Source organism: Dunckerocampus dactyliophorus, chromosome 10 (genome assembly GCF_027744805.1).
Source record: "Dunckerocampus dactyliophorus isolate RoL2022-P2 chromosome 10, RoL_Ddac_1.1, whole genome shotgun sequence".
NCBI lineage: Eukaryota > Metazoa > Chordata > Actinopteri > Syngnathiformes > Syngnathidae > Dunckerocampus > Dunckerocampus dactyliophorus.
The window spans coordinates 19,834,282-19,853,443 of NC_072828.1; the positions used below are offsets into that span (position 1 = coordinate 19,834,282).

Genomic DNA, 19,162 nt, shown 5'->3' on the forward strand with positions numbered 1-19,162 from the left:
TCTGTATTTGACGATGTTGATGAGTCCAGAGGGAGGATGGACGATCATCTGGTTGATTCTTTCGTCCTCTCTGTGAATTTAGCACAAAGTTGTCGCTACATTTGCTACAAAGTTACAATCTGCCTCAGACTAACATGTCACTCCTCAAAGAGGTGTAAGTTTAGACCCGTTGTCACCAAGTAGCAAGGTTTGGTATAATTTTCTTGTATTTCAGTATCAAACGTTGCTATGCCAAACTTTCCTACTTTCCGCACCCTTTAGTTGGGGTATCACCTGCAATGTGACGGTATGGTCATTCCTTTTTTATGCAACTGTGAACTGCTGTTCTGCTTTGATGGCACAATATTGATCACAGCGTTTGAACTCGAGTCACGCCACTTGGACTCAACTTAGACTCCAGTCACGATTTTGATTACTTTGGACTCGAATTGACAATATTATCGAAGACTTGCAACTCGACATGGACTTTGACATCAGTGACTTGGGACTTGGCTCGGACTTTCGTCTGATGACTTGAAAATACTTTCCCATATTTTCCCATGGAATCTGCCCCATTGAATGCATCTATTGACGTCCAATCGGGTTTAAGAACAAACAACGAGGGTGTGGCTTACGTTTCTGTGAGCGCCAGATTGCTGGATAGTGGCAGTGATTAATACCGGCATGTGTCATTATGCTACCAAGGGAAAATTTCATTTGCATTTGTAAATTGCAAGGTTGTGGCATTATATGTAGTAAACACTTGCCTTGTAAGGACTTGAAATTTTCAAGCCTATTTCCTCGGGTTTGACTCGACCTATCGGGCAGAGACATCGAGCAGAGACAAAAAGCAAAGGCAGCTAACACTGTCACAGAGCTTGTCTGGCGGTGGAGCTGCCTTTAGTAGTGACGCGATCCCGAAAGACAGAGGTGACATGGGTGATGGAGGTGACGTACACACAAATGCAGTTGACAATGGCAGCAGAAGCAACAAGCGTTGCTGAGCCATGTGGCAGAGTCGGGTGACTCAGAACCCGACCCTTATTCAGGGATTCATCCCCACATCTAGCAGACCCCACCGTCACTCTGCTTGAATTTGCTTCTCTGCAGAAAAAACTCTTTTTCTCTGTTTTTTTGGTCAAAATCAGGTGTTTTTGCTGAAACTATCCTATGTTCTACCGCTAATATCTAAAGACCCAAAAAGGCTAGAAAGAAACTTTTTTTTCTGATGAGAGAAGAGAGTCTAAAGTTTCTTCAGATAGTTTCAACGTTTATGTAGTCCTAAAACTGAATATTCTGTGGGTCTTCAAAGTTCAGCAAAAGTGCCCAAAAACTCAGTACGGAGCTCTCTGCTCTGAACATGGCTGGCAGTCAGTGAGTTAGTGGGAATGCATCGTGGGCTGCACGGTGGCTGAGTGGTTAGCATGTTTTAAATTGTCCATAGGCGTGAATGTGAGTGTGAGTGTGAATGGTTGTGCCCTGCGATTGGCTGGCAACCAATCCAGTTGGCAGGGATAGGCTACATACCCGCGACCCGAGTGAGGACAAGCACTATAGAAAACGGATGGATGGATGGATGGAATGCATTGTAACCACGAAACATCGTAATCAAGAAACGTAAATTGAGGACTGGCTGTAGTCTGTAACACAGGTGTTCAGTTTTTTTCCACGAGGGCCGCATACTGAAAAATCAAAAGGTTCGGGGGACGTTTTGATATTTTTTTTAAACAGGCAAAAAGCAACCTAAAGCGGCATAGAAAATGGATGGATGGAAAAAGCAACCTATGTAGATATGCTAGGAAGTTATATATACGGTATTTAAAGAAAAATAGCCTGCATGTCAGCTATGTTAGAGGTGACAAAGCATTTATTGTTAGAGTTATTAGTATTATCTTGTTTAATTGTATTTTGTGTATGTGCCATTTTTAGTCTACAAATGGACAAAAATGGCACTTTGGACACCTCTGCTTTGTAATGTTGTGCTCTTTAATGGGATAATTTGTCCATTGGCTTCTCATTTTTGATTGAGGATGTGGGAAACACACGTTGTTACCTGACCAACCGTCAAGTGTGTTTGTAGAGAACAGTTCAAGGCAAATGGAATAAATATTTGATCCATCATCTCTAACAAAGGGAAAATCCTGACAATACAAAGGAAAAACAAACACAAAAGACCTCAGTATGGTTTGCGGATGATGGGTGGGGAGCAGTGGCCTAATAATGCTAAATACCAGACTGTGAATAATCTCCCAGTAAACTGTCTACTCATGAAAAACACAGAGATGCAACAGCAGCAACTCTCGCTTTCTGCGTGGCTGCTGACCCCCTCCTCTCGCTCTCTATCTCCACCCATATCTCTGGCTCTCCCTCCACGTCCACACCTTTCGCTCTCCGTCTCCTCTGTCTTTGGTTTCTCCCTGCTGCCCTCCTCCTCTACCTCATCTTCCTACTTCTCCTCGCTCCTCGTCTCATCTCAGTAAGTAGGATAAAGCTTGGAGAGCTCTGTCGTCGTGGTAACTGCCAGAAGTATTTAGTTTGAAGTTTGAGGAGGTCAGTCTGCGGGCCAGAGTACCCCCCCCCCACCCAGCACAACCCCCCAACCCAGCAACACACACACACACACACACACACACACAGAGCAGGGGTGCTGTGGGGGCTCTTTATGAGCCGGGCTCATATACACGAGGAGATTGAATGGATATTTTTAGGAGGTGAAAGGGCCACTGCCAAACTCAGCATCTAAAACTTTTGTGACACCATAAGTTTTCCAGGAACTGAAATTAAGCTGATTATAGCTGACATCTGACATTTGAACTAATCTTTGTCTACTTTTCTATAAATAACAATACTGTATACACCTTAGTGACAGCCAACCCTTTTTTTAAATATAAAGCCGTAACCGTTCACAAGCATGAGACATCATGTCAGATGTCTTGGGAAATTCATAAAATATAATGATGATTAGTATAAATTATAAAGCCTTCAAATACATATGAATTACTGTAATACTGCGAGTTGAAAGTGTAATTTTGTAATGATTTAATTTATAAGAACCCAGACCCATTTCTGCTTAAAAGAAAATGACGTGGGATATAACACAGACCAAATGGAACAACACATAAAACATAAAACACATTTTTAATGTTTTTCCCCCCCAAAGATACTACTAAATAATGTCAAAGATCTGTGATGTTACTTAGAGATACTGTATGTTGCAATGGGCGTTCATGGTAAATGTATTCCTTATTTGAAAATACCTTGACACTTTTTTCTGTATGATACCACAAAATTACCAATTTTTTGCTATTGTGACAACTACGTGTCAGGGTTTCCATAGCAATTTAAGGTTAAATGCCCGTTTGCCATTTGAGGAAGCCATGCCCTGGGGTAGTCACACGACAACCACTCCAAAATGTTTCATGTAGAGACTTAGAGACTTAATTAGTTGAAGTCGAGCACATAGCTAGGACATTTAAAGTGTTGGTGACACACGTTTGGGTTAATGATGTCATTTACAACAACAAAAAAATCCCAAATAAAAAAGCTTAAATAAGCTGCAAAACAAAGTGAAATGGCTGGTGGCGGCACTCAAAGTAAAGATGGAAGCCCTCCACTGCCACCACACTGCCACTGCAGGTGCAGCCCCCAAATCCCCAGTGTGGGGTTGCAAACTAATATTTGCGAGGGAAAAGGCCTCCTCAACTCTATTATGAATTACATAATTTAGTATTTTAGTGAGCTTTGTAACAGGTAGCAAATGCCTAAATTCCTGTGAATACATCACTTGTACCTATAAATACTTTGAAAGGTCAGCATGACTTCAGAGACTATGAAGCAAACAGTGAAAGGGGGACTTTGGTTGTCTGAGTTGTTCGGTGAAGAAATCTTGGTAGCATTTTTACAAAAAATGAAACGTCAAATATGATTTTTTTGTGTTTCTTCACCTGTCTCCATTGCGAGGGGTTTCTGACGTAAATGTTTTCAGTCATTTGGTGGCTGAAACACAGCAGGTGGTCCAGCAAATCCCCCGTAACCCCCGGCAACCTCTGTCCAGCCAATCCAAATGCTGCCCTACCGGCCACTCCACTTAGTTAGCCCTGACAGGACCCTGTGTGAGTGTGTGTGTGTGTGTGTGTGTGTGTCTGTGTGTGCGTTTCAAGTAGCACTTGCTGATGAGCTGAGCCTTTTGAGTGGTCATTAAGAGTTTATTAGAAAGTTGTTAAAACTAGTTTATGCATTAGTAAGTGTGGAAACAAGAACATGTTTGCATGCTCATTTGTGTGTATAGGATGTTTTAAAAAATATATTCTTTTTTGATATTTAGCATGGTTGACTGATTCCACACCCAACCGTTAAAAGTAGGATTCCTTATTTATTGAAGGAATATTTTCATAGTTAGCGCATATAAAACATGTGTACGACCTTCGAAATACAGTTAAATACCGGTTAACATTATTAGAGCTCTCTGCACATGAACTAACACACCTATAATCACCTTTACACTCGTATTGCCCAAAACAGTAGACATAATAAGAGTAAACAAGCCATTTAAGACATAAATAAGACTTGTGCTCGTGTGTGTTGCTATAAATTTGTTCCCGAGGGGAGCAGAGTGAGTGGCGGTCAGGAAGTGACAGAGTTGAGTTTCAGCTTGGCGCGGGGTTACGGTCACAACAGTAGCCTGTGTTTTTATTAGGGATTTCTTTTATTGATCATTGTGCCTGCTGTGGGATTATTCAAACCTGCAATAAAAGCCTGTTGTCTGGCGCTCGTGTGTCTCACCAAACATCACAATACAGTAACATTACTGACACCTAAAGACCAGTGTGTAACACCATATATCTTCAGTGTCTTTAAATGCGTCTTTTGAATGCCTTATATTTGTATTTTAGTTAATTTAGTTGCTTGAAAATGCTTAATTTTGTCATAAAATACAATTTGCTTAAATACACATTTTTTTAACCAATAATAGGCCGTATTCGACCACAAAACAGCATGATTTATTAATTAATATATTTTTGAAAAAACGTGACAGTGAAGTCACGAAATTAAAGCCACGATGTGGCGAGAAACTACTGTATACTGTTAATTATTATAATATTATATTATTATTTTAGGTTATATATTTATGTTTGTAAATTACACTTTGACTCAAAGCAAAGTAAAAAGACTCATTTCAAAAATTACAAAATTATTCATATTGATAACTTTAAAAATATATATCTTATGCAAATATCTTATCGTATGTGCAGTATGCAATATCTTATGCAAACATTTTTTTCTTCAACATTTTCTGCCACAATACAATCATTTGTTAAAATGGCACAAATACACATGACTTCATTACCTCTGTCAAAGAAGGTTGACGTAAAATATAGCTATTATATATTGAATTTACTAGACACTGGACTCACCACTCGTGAGAAACAAGATTGCTTTTCAGCACAGTGTAATGATTTATGTCAAGGGTGAAACGGCTGCTGTCACACATGCAAAAGCTTCAATATTTGTACAGGAAATGTTTTAAGTAACATGATTTTATCATATAAGTGTGAACATAAGTTGACTACTGTTAATAGGACCTTTCAAAGTCTCAACTTGACGTAAATACAAAGGTGATTTGCGTCGCCGATGCACCTCATTCATCCCAATATATATATTTTTTTACATCCTTACTTGTCACACGAACGCAAAACGAAGTCAGTCACGGTCAAATGTAAAATCATGTTAAAAAATCTGCCTTAACTTTGACGACAAAAATAATTTTGGCATGAATCAAAGGAGCCATTCACGAAAAATATTTATTTCTCTTTAGTTTCCTTTAAGAGCAGCTTCATATGTGTCCAGTTTCTTCTGTATGCACTGGAAGTGATAGGAAACACTAAAAACTGTGCGTGTGTGTGTATGAGTGTTTGAGAGAGAGAGAGAAAGGAGGATGGATGGGTGGTGTGTATGTCTACACTATCATCAGCTTTGATTGGCTTTGAGTAGCTGTGAGTGCTGGGTCTAGCCCAGCCACTTCCCGGGTCCCTGGAGTGAGTGGTTGGCCATTTGTGCATGTCAGCACTGCTTTCATACAGTATTGTATTTCTGTGTGTGGCTATGTGTCTATAAGGATATGCCAACCCATCAGGGCATCACCCATAAATACTGTCATTCCTGATGTATTGTCATCTATCAAAATAAACAGATTAACACAAAAATAATCATGAATGGGTAAATATATTTTACGTGTTACCAAACACACATGCCACAGAAATCACATGAATAGTGCTTTATAGTCCTTTGTTTGAGTTCCCATGTGGTTGGTGTTCCAACTATTTTGGCAAATGCATTGAGATGGCTAGCCAATGCACTGACAGTACATAACGTGATTTCCCGTGTGTAAGACGCAGCAATGTTTAGATTTGTACATATATAAGCTGCACCGGACTATCAGTCGCACATGTCCACATCATAAAATGAAGCGCACGAGTCCACGAGGACCAGGCAGGTCTTTATTTGACAGGAGCTAATCATGAGCTATGAGAAAACTCCAAACGCTCTAATAAACCTGTCGGAAATCGCAGGAGGTCATTACTCAATATAGCAGCCTGACTCACTGTGTCATCCTAGGAGGCTAAAATCATCACACAGCAACTTAACACTCAAAAGGTAACTAAGAAATATAAAGACAAGTACCAATACGAGTTAAAAATAAAAAACAGCTACTTTCCATAATGAATTGTTCCCAGCAGAGCAGTTCATTGGCCAATGGCTGCCATGGCTGCCGGACCACCAGAGGGAGCTCATGAGCTCAGGTGCTCTAAGATGACACTGTGACACTGTTATATTGCGTAATGACCTCCTGCGATTTCAGATGGGTTGACAAGCTCGTAGTGAGTTCCCTTATAGCTCGTGATTTGCTCCTGCCAAAGAAAGAGCTTCGATTAGTAGTCGTTGTGAAGTATAGGAGATGTCACGAGATTAGAACATTGTCATAAATTAGCCGCACCCTTGTATAAGCTACAGGGTACAAAGTTTAAGAAAAAGTAGTGGCTTATACACTAGAAATAATGGTAATTTATTCCAAAAATTTCCTGGAATAAGGTTAGCCTAACTCATTCAAACATGCTTTTAGGTGACACGTGCTTTGTTCCTACAATATTTAAAACAACAACCACCTTTTTTGCATTTTCAACTTCATAAACCGGACTTGCTGAATAGTCATTTCATGCCACAACCTCGGTTTGATCCCCTAAAAACGTTTCATTGACTCAAGCAGGGAAAATGAGTGGGCTTTTTTTTCGGAAATAGCGAATAAGTGGTAACATCTAGTGATGAGAAAGAGCATTAGCCCTCCTTCTGGTTCCAGAGGAAGTGTTGTCACCCTGATTAGTGCAGAGTCCTCCCTGTCCCGGGCTTCATACATACCAAAGAAAGCAATGGAGGGAAAAGAAAGGCAACAGATTAATGTTTAATCAGGCTATGTAAAGACACAGTCAAATAGCTGAGCTTATGAGTAAATACACTGTGTGTCGGTCAACAATTAGCTTAATGGCTGACATGCATGGGTATACTGCAGCGCTGATGTGCCACTGAAGTAATTAATATCTACAAGATGTACAAGAACATGCTAGAAGTCAATAAAATGAGGAACACACACAGCATACATGTACCATTGTTAGAGAGCCCACAGTTTTACATGATAATGTCAGCTACGTTGCCCGTATATGATGTAATTCGTGGTTGACTCTCACCCGATTGAATTCAAGAACTAACTCATGGCAAAATAGGAAGGTGGTGTCCGTGTGGTGTCTCACTGCCACATCACGTCTTTGGGAAGAGTCATGTCAAGAATCACGTCTTCAATGAAGGTAAAAGTAACCTTAAATGTTAATTTATCCCTTTCATTTATCATTTGTATGTATTTACAGTATGTGCATTTCAAATTGCTTTCTGCAAAACTATAAAAACATGTCTTCTTTTAACATTTTTTGGCTTTCTGGAATGGATTAATTGGATTTACATTATTTCTCATTGGAAAAAATGATGCGGTTTGCGTTCGTTTCAGTTAGAGTTGGATCTCCTGGAAAGAATTAATGATGTTAACTAAGGTTCCACTGTATTAACGTAAATTACTGGAATTGCAACAGGCAAGCAGTGTGGATTATGTAGATGTGGCTCAGAGATACGTCTTCTCTAGCCTATTAGCCTCTCGTGCTAGCCTGACAACCAGGCTAAAGGCTGCACCGTGACTCTGATTCCAACTGTTCATCGATCATCTTACATTATCATTCATTAGTGGTGAGTACGTATACATTTTACTCTTTAAATTTGTTTGTTAATATGTTTGTGAGGCATATGTGGATCGTGTTGCTAGTGAACAATGGCTATTGAAGAGAGAAGGGCAGGGTACTGGAGCTGAATCTAATTGACTCATTACAACAGTCGATTTTATTGCAAATGCTGCACTGAAATCAGAGGAGAATGCCAATGTCAAGCTGGCAGGAGGGTTTGGAGAGGCAGGAAAAAAATGTCCATTTTTATGGGCACATCAATTACTTGCGGTTCTTCGCCATTCGCTGGTTGTCCCGGAACAAAAAGCGGGAATCTACTATATACAACTCTGAACAGTAACGTTAGTAATGACACAAGCGCATGAGAGGTCCGCCACTATATAGCCACATAGCTTGGTGTCGTGATAACAATCTCCTTCTCAATACAGATAAGACTAAAGAGATGATCATCGACCCAAGAACAAGGGAAAAGGAGCCGCATAGACCCCTGTTTATTGATGAGACTGAGGTGGAGAGGGTGAAAACCTTCAAGTTCCTTGGCACACACATCAGCGAGGACCTCACCTGGTCTCACAACACCCAACAAATTCTGAAGAAGTCCCAAAGGAGACTGTACTTCCTGAGAAGACTGAGGAAATTTGGCATGTCCACCACAATCCTGAGTTGCTTCTACAGATGCACTATGGAAAGTGTCCTTACCGCCTCCATCACTGTTTGGTACGGTAACTGTACAACACGTGATAGGAAGGCACTCCAGCGGGTGATCAAGACCTCACAGAACATTGTTGGGGCAGCCCTCCCCTCACTGCAAGACATTTATAAATCTAGAGTCCTACGAAGAACACACAACCTCATCAAGGACAGCACACATCCACAACACTCATTATTCACACTCCTACCGTCAGGCAGACGCTACAGGAGTTTGAAGTCCAGGACCACAAGGCTGACAAACAGCTTTTACCCACAGGCCATCAGGCTCCTCAACGAAGCACTCGCACACGCCGCACGCAACACACGCACACACTCATAGCACTTTATTTATTTATTTGTATTATTTATTTGTATTAATGTCTCTTCTGTTGTTGTTGCTTAATTTATTGGTATATATGTTTATGTGTTTATGTTTCTTATGTTCTTATTCTTTCATTTGTTTTCTTTCTTTTCTTGGGAGAATGAACAGAATAAGATTTTCATTGCATGGTATAACTGCTGTTGTACCATGCACATGACAATAAAACTCTCTTGAATCTTGAATCTTGAATCTTGAATCTATATAGGGCCATCAATGTTTGACCCCGTCATGGTTGAGAGAAACACGACATATTGTCCTCACTACAAACCAGTTTACCATCATGGCAGTGAGTGATATGACAACACAGCATGAGGCCATAAAACAATGTCACACATCTTTTTGAATGCAGATTTGCCATTGACATGAGGCCAAGCTAAGCCACAAACCTGACAGTCGCCCTGCATTGCCTATGTAGATCACTAGTGCATAAATTGGTGTCTGCATATGTGTGGAGCAGGGTTTTTTTTTTTTTTTTTTTTTGGTCAAGCTGGCATTAGCGGTACCGCGCGCGTATGTGTGCACAATGTGCACGTGGTGGTGTTTTGTATAGAAAATGCTGTGTGCAGTAGAACGGGGATTTGGTGCCATCAGCACAGTGATGTCAGCGCACAGAGACAAACAAAGCCAGAATCCTAACTCTTTCCCAACTACACACAATCCCCCTGCACTCTGTTGGGGGCCCTGTCTTGGGGGTTTGCTGCCTTTAACAGACAAACACTTTAAATACATACGTATTAATGTGCACGGGCTTGGCAAACAAATATATGGATGTACTGTAATAAGAACGCTAACACAACTGAAACCACTGTTTCTATGCTGCTATACAAAAGTAACAAACAGGACTACAGCCACATTCGATCACCTTCCAAATGAGGCAGTTTGGTTCATAGTCAGTATTTGCCAGAGCCAGTGAGTGAGCAGTCAAATCTAAAACACACCTCTGTTTGCTTTGGCCTGGCCCTCTGCCACGCTGCACCGGCCTGGCCTGCATGCTTTTCAAGTGGGGAATGACATTACTCTTATTGCATTTGACATGGAGCTCATGCAAAGATGCCAACTGTGAGAAGCCATAGAAACGCATTTATATATCATGGCATATTGTCGCTGACAACCACCAACTCTACTTTATGATGATTTGGAACATAATCATTGTACATCTAAACAATGATCATCTGCTGAAACTGAAAATATTGAAGATACCACTGCTTCCTGGGACAGACTGTCTTCAGGTTTCTTGCTAAACTTTTGTCTTTATTCATTTGCAATACTGTATACAAAAATGCAAAAGTCTAAAGCCTATTCTAATGTATTCTTCTCTTTTTGTGCCTCTCTCAGTACCTCATCCCTCCATCACAACAATGGCAGATAAATACCTTAAGTAGCCTCTCGGTACAGGAATGACTTCCCCTCCTTCTTTTCGACTGAGATTAAAACCACACGTCTCTAGGGAACTCTTTGACCTCCCCTGAACCAACCAGACTCACCTCCTCTGACGCTACTAGTAGAATAAATGCTGCATTTTCCTGGCAAGTTTCATCTGAAGTCCCTTTTTGACAAATCTGCTTGATGCTTGCATCTAACGTCATGTTAAAACTGTAATAGAGTAATCCGCCGCTACTTCACGCTTCGGATTTCACAGCTTCACTCTATCACGTTTTTTCCCAAATATATTAATTAATAAATCATGGTGTTTCATGGTTGAATATGGTGTATTATTAGTTAAAAATTATGCAGATTTAAGCAAATGTTAAATTTTTGGCCTCAATTAACTGTTTTCAAGCATAAAAAAGGTCAAATGAACTAAAATAGAAATATAAGACATTCAGAAGAGGCATTCAAAAACATTGTTATGATAGGTAGCATTCCACACTGGTCACTAGGTGTCAGTAATGTTACTGTAATGTTTGGAGAGACACACAAGCGCCAGACTGCAGGTTTGAATTTTCTCACAACAGGCACAATAATCCCTAATAAAAGCATGTGCTACTGTTGCGGCTGTAAACCAAACCAAGCAAAAACTCAACTCTGAACCCCCGACATCACTTCCTGTCCGCCCCCCACTCATCTCCTCTAACAGCGGAACACATTTACAGCAACACATACAAGCACAAGCCTTATTTATGTCCCGAATGGCTTATTTACTCTTGTAATGTCTACTATTTTGTGTAATATGAGTGTAAAGGTGACTATAGGGATGTTATTTTATGTTGAGAGGGCTCTAATAAGGTTAAAAAAAAACATATTTAGAAGGTCGGAAACCGGTTTAATTTATTTCATTTATTTATTTCTGAATATTTAATTTAGAAATAAGAAATCCTACTTCACAGGTCTGGAACCAATTAACCACAACAAACGAGGGATTAGTATGAGGAAGTAGTCACCAGTATTCACAGCTGTTGTGTTTTCACATATGATAGCATTTTACAAATAACATAACGCGTATTTTATGGTAGCAAACAGATTTAAATGTAAGATTTGTGGGTTTTTTTTGTCTGGAATGATATTGCACTCAGCATTCACAGCCTGCAAATTTTGAAAGTTTGAGTTTGAAATTTCTTTTAAAAAATATATTAAATAAAACAGTTTTTTTAAATATATATTTCTATATTTATTTATTTTTCTGTGAAAATAGGCCATTTTTGCACGGAAAACACATCTCATTCACCCTAGTCATGTTAGAATTTATTTAAAGCAAAATGTATAGCACACATTTACCACTCCTCAGTTTTGACATGTTTGTGTCTTTATGTTTCACTGATTATGTTTTTTCATCAAGCGTTGGGATTTTTGGCGGCCCTTGAACACATCACAGTTGCTGTGGGACACAAAAGTAAACCTTTTCTCCAACTTCTACACCGTGACTTACATTATGATGCATTAGTGGTGAGTACCAACGCATTTTGTACTTTAAATTGCACTTAAAAAAATGTGTGAGTCATATTGAAAACAGAAGGGGTGAGATCTGGAGCAGTCACTTTTATTGCAGCTGTTAATCCGAAATCGGAAGAGAACGTCAACATCAAGCTAGCCGAAGGGCTTGGAGAGGGAAGAGCGAGCTGTTAGTCAAAAATAGACATTTAAATGGGCGTCCCGATTACTCGAGAATTTTCGCTATTTGCTGGTGGTCTTGGAAAATACCCCCTGCGAAAAGCGGTATTGCAAAAACTATTCAACATTCATCAGTGTGACGCGCTTTCTTGATTGAACATTTTCGAATTATCCCACAATAAAAACGGAATAAAAATCTCCATAACTAGCTGCATACTCTGCATGAAACAAAGAATGATATGAGATTTGTGCTGTAGAAACAATGCTGCATGTGCAGTTAAAGTGGTGTCAAGTAGTGTCGAATCACAGCTGAATGCGGGGACTATCAGAAAGAACTGTGAAGCTTTATGTTTTTGTGTAATCTCCTCGTAGAACAGAGACATTTTTTATACTCGATCAACTACCGTTTGTCTCCTCTCTTTAAATGACCGTCTGTCCTAAAAATAAGAGCTTCACTGCCACGGGTTGTGTGTGCGTGTGTTGTGTTTCGCTGTGTTGCTTTTTTGGCAAAAAAGATTGGGGGAACTGGATGCAGACAGGTCCTTATTGTACTCAAGGAGGAAGAGTTGGGCTGTACTGCTCCCTATTCACTCAAGTCTGCAGTGAGGGAGGCATTATGTGTGTGTTTGTATGCATGTTTTTGTATGCGTGTACAGTGTGTGCAATGACTGTATAAACTGTCTGTGTAGAATGAACTTGCGGGTGTCGTATCTCTCACCAAATACTCTGTGCCTGGATGTGCTTGGAGATTGGAAGAGGGCAACAGTGTCCTCCTTTGACCCACATAAAAATGAGGTTTTCATTTTAAGTTTGGATTTGGAGTACTAAACTTGCACGTAATAAATGCAACACATAAGACCATGATAAGCTTTATGCTGCTTAACTTTAGTTCAGCGCATTAAAGAGGAAAGAGGAGTTATCATGGCGACGTTACTAATTTACTGTATCATAAAACACTTTGAGAATCAAAGAGTTTACATTGAACAGTGACCTAGTTTTAGTTATTGACTCTTTTTTGAAAGATTGCCCGTAGTCATACTTTCTTATGCTTTCTGTGATACTGAATGGATGCTTTTTTTTCCCTAAAAATTCTCATTTTTTAATTGTGATTAGATTGTATTATGATGCAATTTCTACAAATAAAATATTAAAGATTTTTTACTGGTTGAAAATGTTCTTGGTGTTTATACTTTGAAATAGTTTATTAATAAATTAATAATAGATTTAGTTAGTTCTGGTCTTTGCTGTAAACACATCATACACAATCGAAATATATTCTGATGATTTGCAAATCTTGAATTTCCCGATTGCGGTACTAGGTATAAAAGGCGTTTCTGGAGCCTGTCCCAGCTGACTTGAAGAGAGAGGCGGGGCATACCCCACACTGGTCGCCAGCCAATCACAGATTAAATATCTGAAATTATTTACACTGCAACAAATTAATGAACTTTTCACATGTGTTTTATTTTTTCAGTGAGGTGATGGAAGACATAATGAAGAGAGCAAGACAATGAATGATCTGGACGGCAAAGAGGAACTTCAGGATTTAGGGTATATACACACACACACACACACACACACACAGACACACAAGGTCCCAAAGAGAGTCCCAGTAATGCCCTGGAGGGTGCCAGTCATGCCCAGCTTCCGTTGCGCTCCAAATTGAGCGTGGCACAGTGTATGAAGTCAGCCATCTGGAAGAATGCCAAGCATTGTTCCTCCAAGCAGCTGGATGGTAATTACTAGAAAGACGGACAGGAGCAGAGAGAAATAATGAGAGAAATATAGTGAAAGTGAGAGAAGCTTTGCTGCCCCACTAGTTTCTTTCCGGCTCTATGTACCATAAACACGTGATTTATTGTTGAAAAAACGTTTAATCCTTAAAGGTTAGACAATATCGGCTCACTATGGTGTCATGAATTGTCTGTATTGCTCTTAAGGTCTAACCGTCTTAATTTATCAACGGTCCTGCGACACCCGCATAAAGACACTTGGTGATCGCTCTTGATTAGTTACACCCAAACTTTGGAGTGGGGTTAGCGCATCTGCCTCACAGCCCGTTGGTCCTGCTTTCAAGTTCTCCAAGTTCGCCCTGTGGTTGCTACGCCTTACAGTTGTGTCTCCATAAGTGACATGTTTTCAGTGTCTTATGTAAGAATAGCTATTTAGCTTGTAAAAACAGCACAAAGGTGTGCTGCTGTTTCACCGTTCTGCTTTGTGTAAACACAGACATAAACAGGTGAAATCAAATTTACCTTGAACAATGGAAGTAGTGATATCGGATCCACGATTGTCACAGGATGTTTCCACGGTATGTAAATTCACATGCAAGACTGCTGTGTTGCACAGTAGGTCTAAAAGAAAAATAAAGAACAATTTGTCTCCAGTGTGCAAGATAAATTAAATAAAAATGGGATTATGCTGGCATGGATTTAGATTTCGTTACATTTTGTTTGCTTCGTTTGTGTGTTCTTATCTGTAAATGTACTTGTTACTACTGTACGTCAGTGGTCCCCAACCGGGCCGCGGGTCATTTGGTACCGGGCCGCACAGGAAGAAAAAATAGTTTCCATTATTTCATTTTTTCTATGTTTTATTTTGAAAAGTGGCCGAATTCTCTCTGTTACATCCGTCTCACTTGACGCATGTCCATTGTGCGTGTGTTAACTTTATCTCATGCCGCACAGATAGACTACTACTGTATTTTTACCATTTTTCTTTCACCTCATATTTGGTCTGAAATGCTGATACTATGTGGGAATGCATAAAGGTAAGTTTTGATGACTTATTGAGTGCTAATGTGCACATTTGTCTCAAGTTAATTCATGCTAGCACACTGCCTTTTCCCACACATGTCAAACAGTGATGTAATAATCTCTCTGGAAAAACTTGGCTGGAACTTAAACTGGTGGATGGTGGGTTGGCATTCATTTTGTGCTTTTAATTTGATGTTATTCATGTCTTAGTTTTACACAATACATAATAAATAAGTTAAATTAGATCGCCATAATGTACGACAAAATAAAATCACTCTAAATACAAAATAAAATCACTCTAAAATCATGACATAAAATTCCATAAAATCATTCCATAAAACAAAAAAAAAGGCACAAATGAATTAAAATTGAAGAGTGCAGATAAAATACAGTACTTTCAGTTGTCATAAGTGTTTTCAGCCTGGATGTGAACATTGCCAAAGTTGAGGATTGTCACACATCTTCTGGAAGACTGTTCCAGATTTTGGCAGCATAAAACTGAAATGCAGTCTCACTGGGTTTAGTCCTGACTCTGGGCACCCGCAGAAGAACACTCCCTGAGATGATTCATTTGGCTCAAACATGTCAGAGATGTACTTTGGTCCAAGACCATGAAGAGACTTGTACACAAGCAGAGCTGTTTTAAAGACTATTCTCTGAGCGACAGGAAGCTAGTACGAGGCCCGAGTACTGGACTAATATGGTCATATTACCTGGTTCTAGTCAGGACTCGAGCAGCAGCATTCTGGATGTACTGCAGCTGTTTTACAGCTCATTTAGAGAGCCCGTTGAGAAGGCCGTTACAGTAGTCTAGCCTGCTGGAGACAAAGGCATGGATTAGTCTCTCTAAATCTGGTTTAGACACTGTTATCTTGATTTTGGCAAAGTCTTTTAGGTGGTAAAAAGTTACTATACTGACTTTACTACTGAGAACTCAACAACCCACCACAAGTTCAATTTTTTTTATGAGAGTGGAACATGTTGGTCATCTTTTTGCCTTTAGGGACTGACAAAGACAGTGAGTCAACGTGTATAGCAGCAGATTATAGCTGTTCTGGGTTGTGGGCACTTTAATTCTGTGAACTGGTCTAACCACATTATGTTTGTTTTTCACACTGTGCATCTGTCAGTCTTTTTACATGCCCGCATAATGTAAACATAAAAAATACCAGGTTTTGGATCAGAATTCTCAAGCTCAGGAAGCGTTGGAAGAATGTTTTGTCCACATCCATCACATACCCATTAATAATAAAAACAAAAAACACTTTTCATGTAAATATGTACTGTACACTCTCTGGCCATTTCAATAGGTACACCTGCAGAATCTATAATAATAACAAGGCTAAAATAGGTCATCATAATATGTAATAACATTCAGTCAGTATGACATTACGTGTAATGTGACCTTCTGCACCACTGCAAACTACAAAATTAAAACGTTACACAAACACATTGCCATTATTATTATTAGCTCTTTGACCTTGTCAGTCAAAACAGAAGATGGTAGGTAGAGATGGTATCTTGCATTGAATCGTATGATGTTGTGCAGGTGTACCTAATGTTGTTGTTGGTGAGTGTTTTTTTTTAAGGTTTGTAGTGAAACATCAGCGACACCCCCTCCCAGGCATGAGGAATGTGTCAAATTGCTGTCAACTATGTGTTGCTTTGTCATGGGACCACAGAGCGCTGGAAACACGTAAAGTTGTCTTTTTCGCACCTTCCACTCCTCCCGCACCCCTTCCTCCTCCTCCCCCCTCTTCAAAAACCACACACACTGACAAACACACACTCATGCACACAGTGGCAGCAGTAGCTGGGCTCAAGCTACTGCAGCTGTGACCAGAACAATAGCATTCCTCGGGTTTTAAACGCCTGGCACTTAGATTGCTAACAGTCAAATTCCTGCCGGGGAGAAGCTGGGGGTTGCTATAGGACGCTGAGAGCTGTGAGAAGTCTTGTAAGGAAACATGCAGCTGTAAAACACTGTGTGATTTGTGTTTTTATATGAGTGGGCTGGATGGATGGGCTCATGGGGATGGAGGAAACACTCTTGTTCCACCTCACGTCTCATCTCCACAGCATACCTGTCAGCATTTGCATTGGAAAATAAGGTAAATTTCTCTGGAAAATTGGATGGAAAATTAGGGAAATTCTGTCTGGTCTTTCGGTCTTTCTACCAAGAGCAGCCCAGCCTCCCGCCCCATTTTTAGCAGTTTAGGCCTGCTTTGTCTGTGTGCGCATCATGTGATGCACCTGTTGAGTCAACATGTGTGTGTCTCCCACTGAGCTGTTGGCTGAATGCAGTGTTAAAAAATGACGGACATGCATTGGAAGCACCACTGTTTCAAGTCCACTGCATTGAAAGTGAAAATTGTCATTTTCTTTTTGAACGAATTCTGCAGAAAAATAAAATTGAGCATATTATTTTACCCTGGTTGTGGTCGTTCGAGTTTGCCTACATAAATATATTAATTATCCTCTTCAGCCCTGTGCCATGGTTGCCGAGGAAATAGAAAAAGATGCTAGATATCTGATATACCAATATTGTCCAGCTCTTCATTACCGATACCGATATAAATGTTTTTGGTATGAAAATAAGTACATTTTGAAGTATTGATGTTTGGAATTCATTTTGTCTGCTAAATTTAAATTTAGCCTTAAAATCCCCTTTATAAATATTCTTGCGCAGCTTGAAACCTCAAGAAATGACAAAAACAACATCTGATTGTCACCTGTGCAAAGCCTGTTTCTAATCAAATAAACCTAAGCAACGTTACAGAGCTTTTAGTAGACAGCTCTACAGGTGAGTGACAATTTACTCCTGATTTAAATCAACAACACATTTATAACATATTTGGATGCATGTGAGTACTGTTTGACTGTGTTATTTTCACACAGTTTTGGCTTCTTGTGCATTGCGTTTCCAGTCGCACCTAACTGGCAGTCTTATGGTTTTTATGGACTTGTTGATGATATATGCTAGTATCGGCCCGCTGGCATGTTTTCGACATTTTCCCTTTTAACTGATTGTGGTTTGAATTGGCTTCTGTTTTCCAAAAATTGCTTTAGTTGTGCTTTTGTCTGACATTCATCACGTTATGTGGATGTATAGCACTGGTATAGTGACTATAAACTATTGATCTATCTGCTACATGGTATAGTGACTATAAACTATTGATCTATCTGCTACATGGTATAGTGACTATGACTATTGATCTATCTGCTACATGGTATATTGACTATAAACTATTGATCTATCTGCTACATGGTATAGTGACTATAAACTATTGATCTATCTGCTACATGGTATAGTGACTATGACTATTGATCTATCTGCTACATGGTATAGTGACTATGACTATTGATCTATCTGCTACATGGTATAGTGACTATGACTATTGATCTATCTGCTACATGGTATAGTGACTATGACTATTGATCTATTTGCTACATGGTATAGTGACTATGACTATTGATCTATTTGCTACATGGTATAGTGACTATGACTATTGATCTATCTGCTACATGGTATAGTGACTATGACTATTGATCTATCTGCTACATGGTATAGTGACTATGACTATTGATCTATTTGCTACATGGTATAGTGACTATGACTATTGATCTATCTGCTACATGGTATAGTGACTATGACTATTGATCTATTTGCTACATGGTATAGTGACTGTGACTGTTGTTACTATATTGTTACTATAATTACAGTGTATCGCCGCATACTCGCAATTCAGCATTTGCAAATTTGCGGATTTTTGGTTGTTTTTTTCTCCAAAAATTAGTAGTTTTTTCTGCAGAAAACACATATCGTTCACCCTTTTTTTTGCACTTTCTTTGGATGCACCATAGTTGCTGTGAGACGCAAACGTGAAACTGATATATAACTTCTTCTCCGATTAAATCTGTTCATCGATCATTTTACATTACCATTCATTAGTGGTGAGTACCTATACGTGTTATCATTTAAATTGTGTTTAATAAATGTGTGAGGGATATTGAAGAGAGAGGGTGAG

The 19,162-nt window shown here is 39.5% G+C and overlaps 1 long non-coding RNA gene across 4 annotated transcripts in view; it reads left to right on the plus strand.

Annotated features, from left to right (window-relative positions):
* Positions 1-19,162, plus strand: part of LOC129188398 (uncharacterized) — a 222,253-nt gene that overhangs the window by 175,636 nt on the left and 27,455 nt on the right. For all 4 annotated transcript variants that reach the window (XR_008572615.1, XR_008572616.1, XR_008572614.1 and 1 more), the window contains one exon: positions 13,853-13,929. This is a non-coding gene — a long non-coding RNA (uncharacterized LOC129188398). The remainder of the gene's footprint in view (positions 1-13,852; positions 13,930-19,162) is intronic.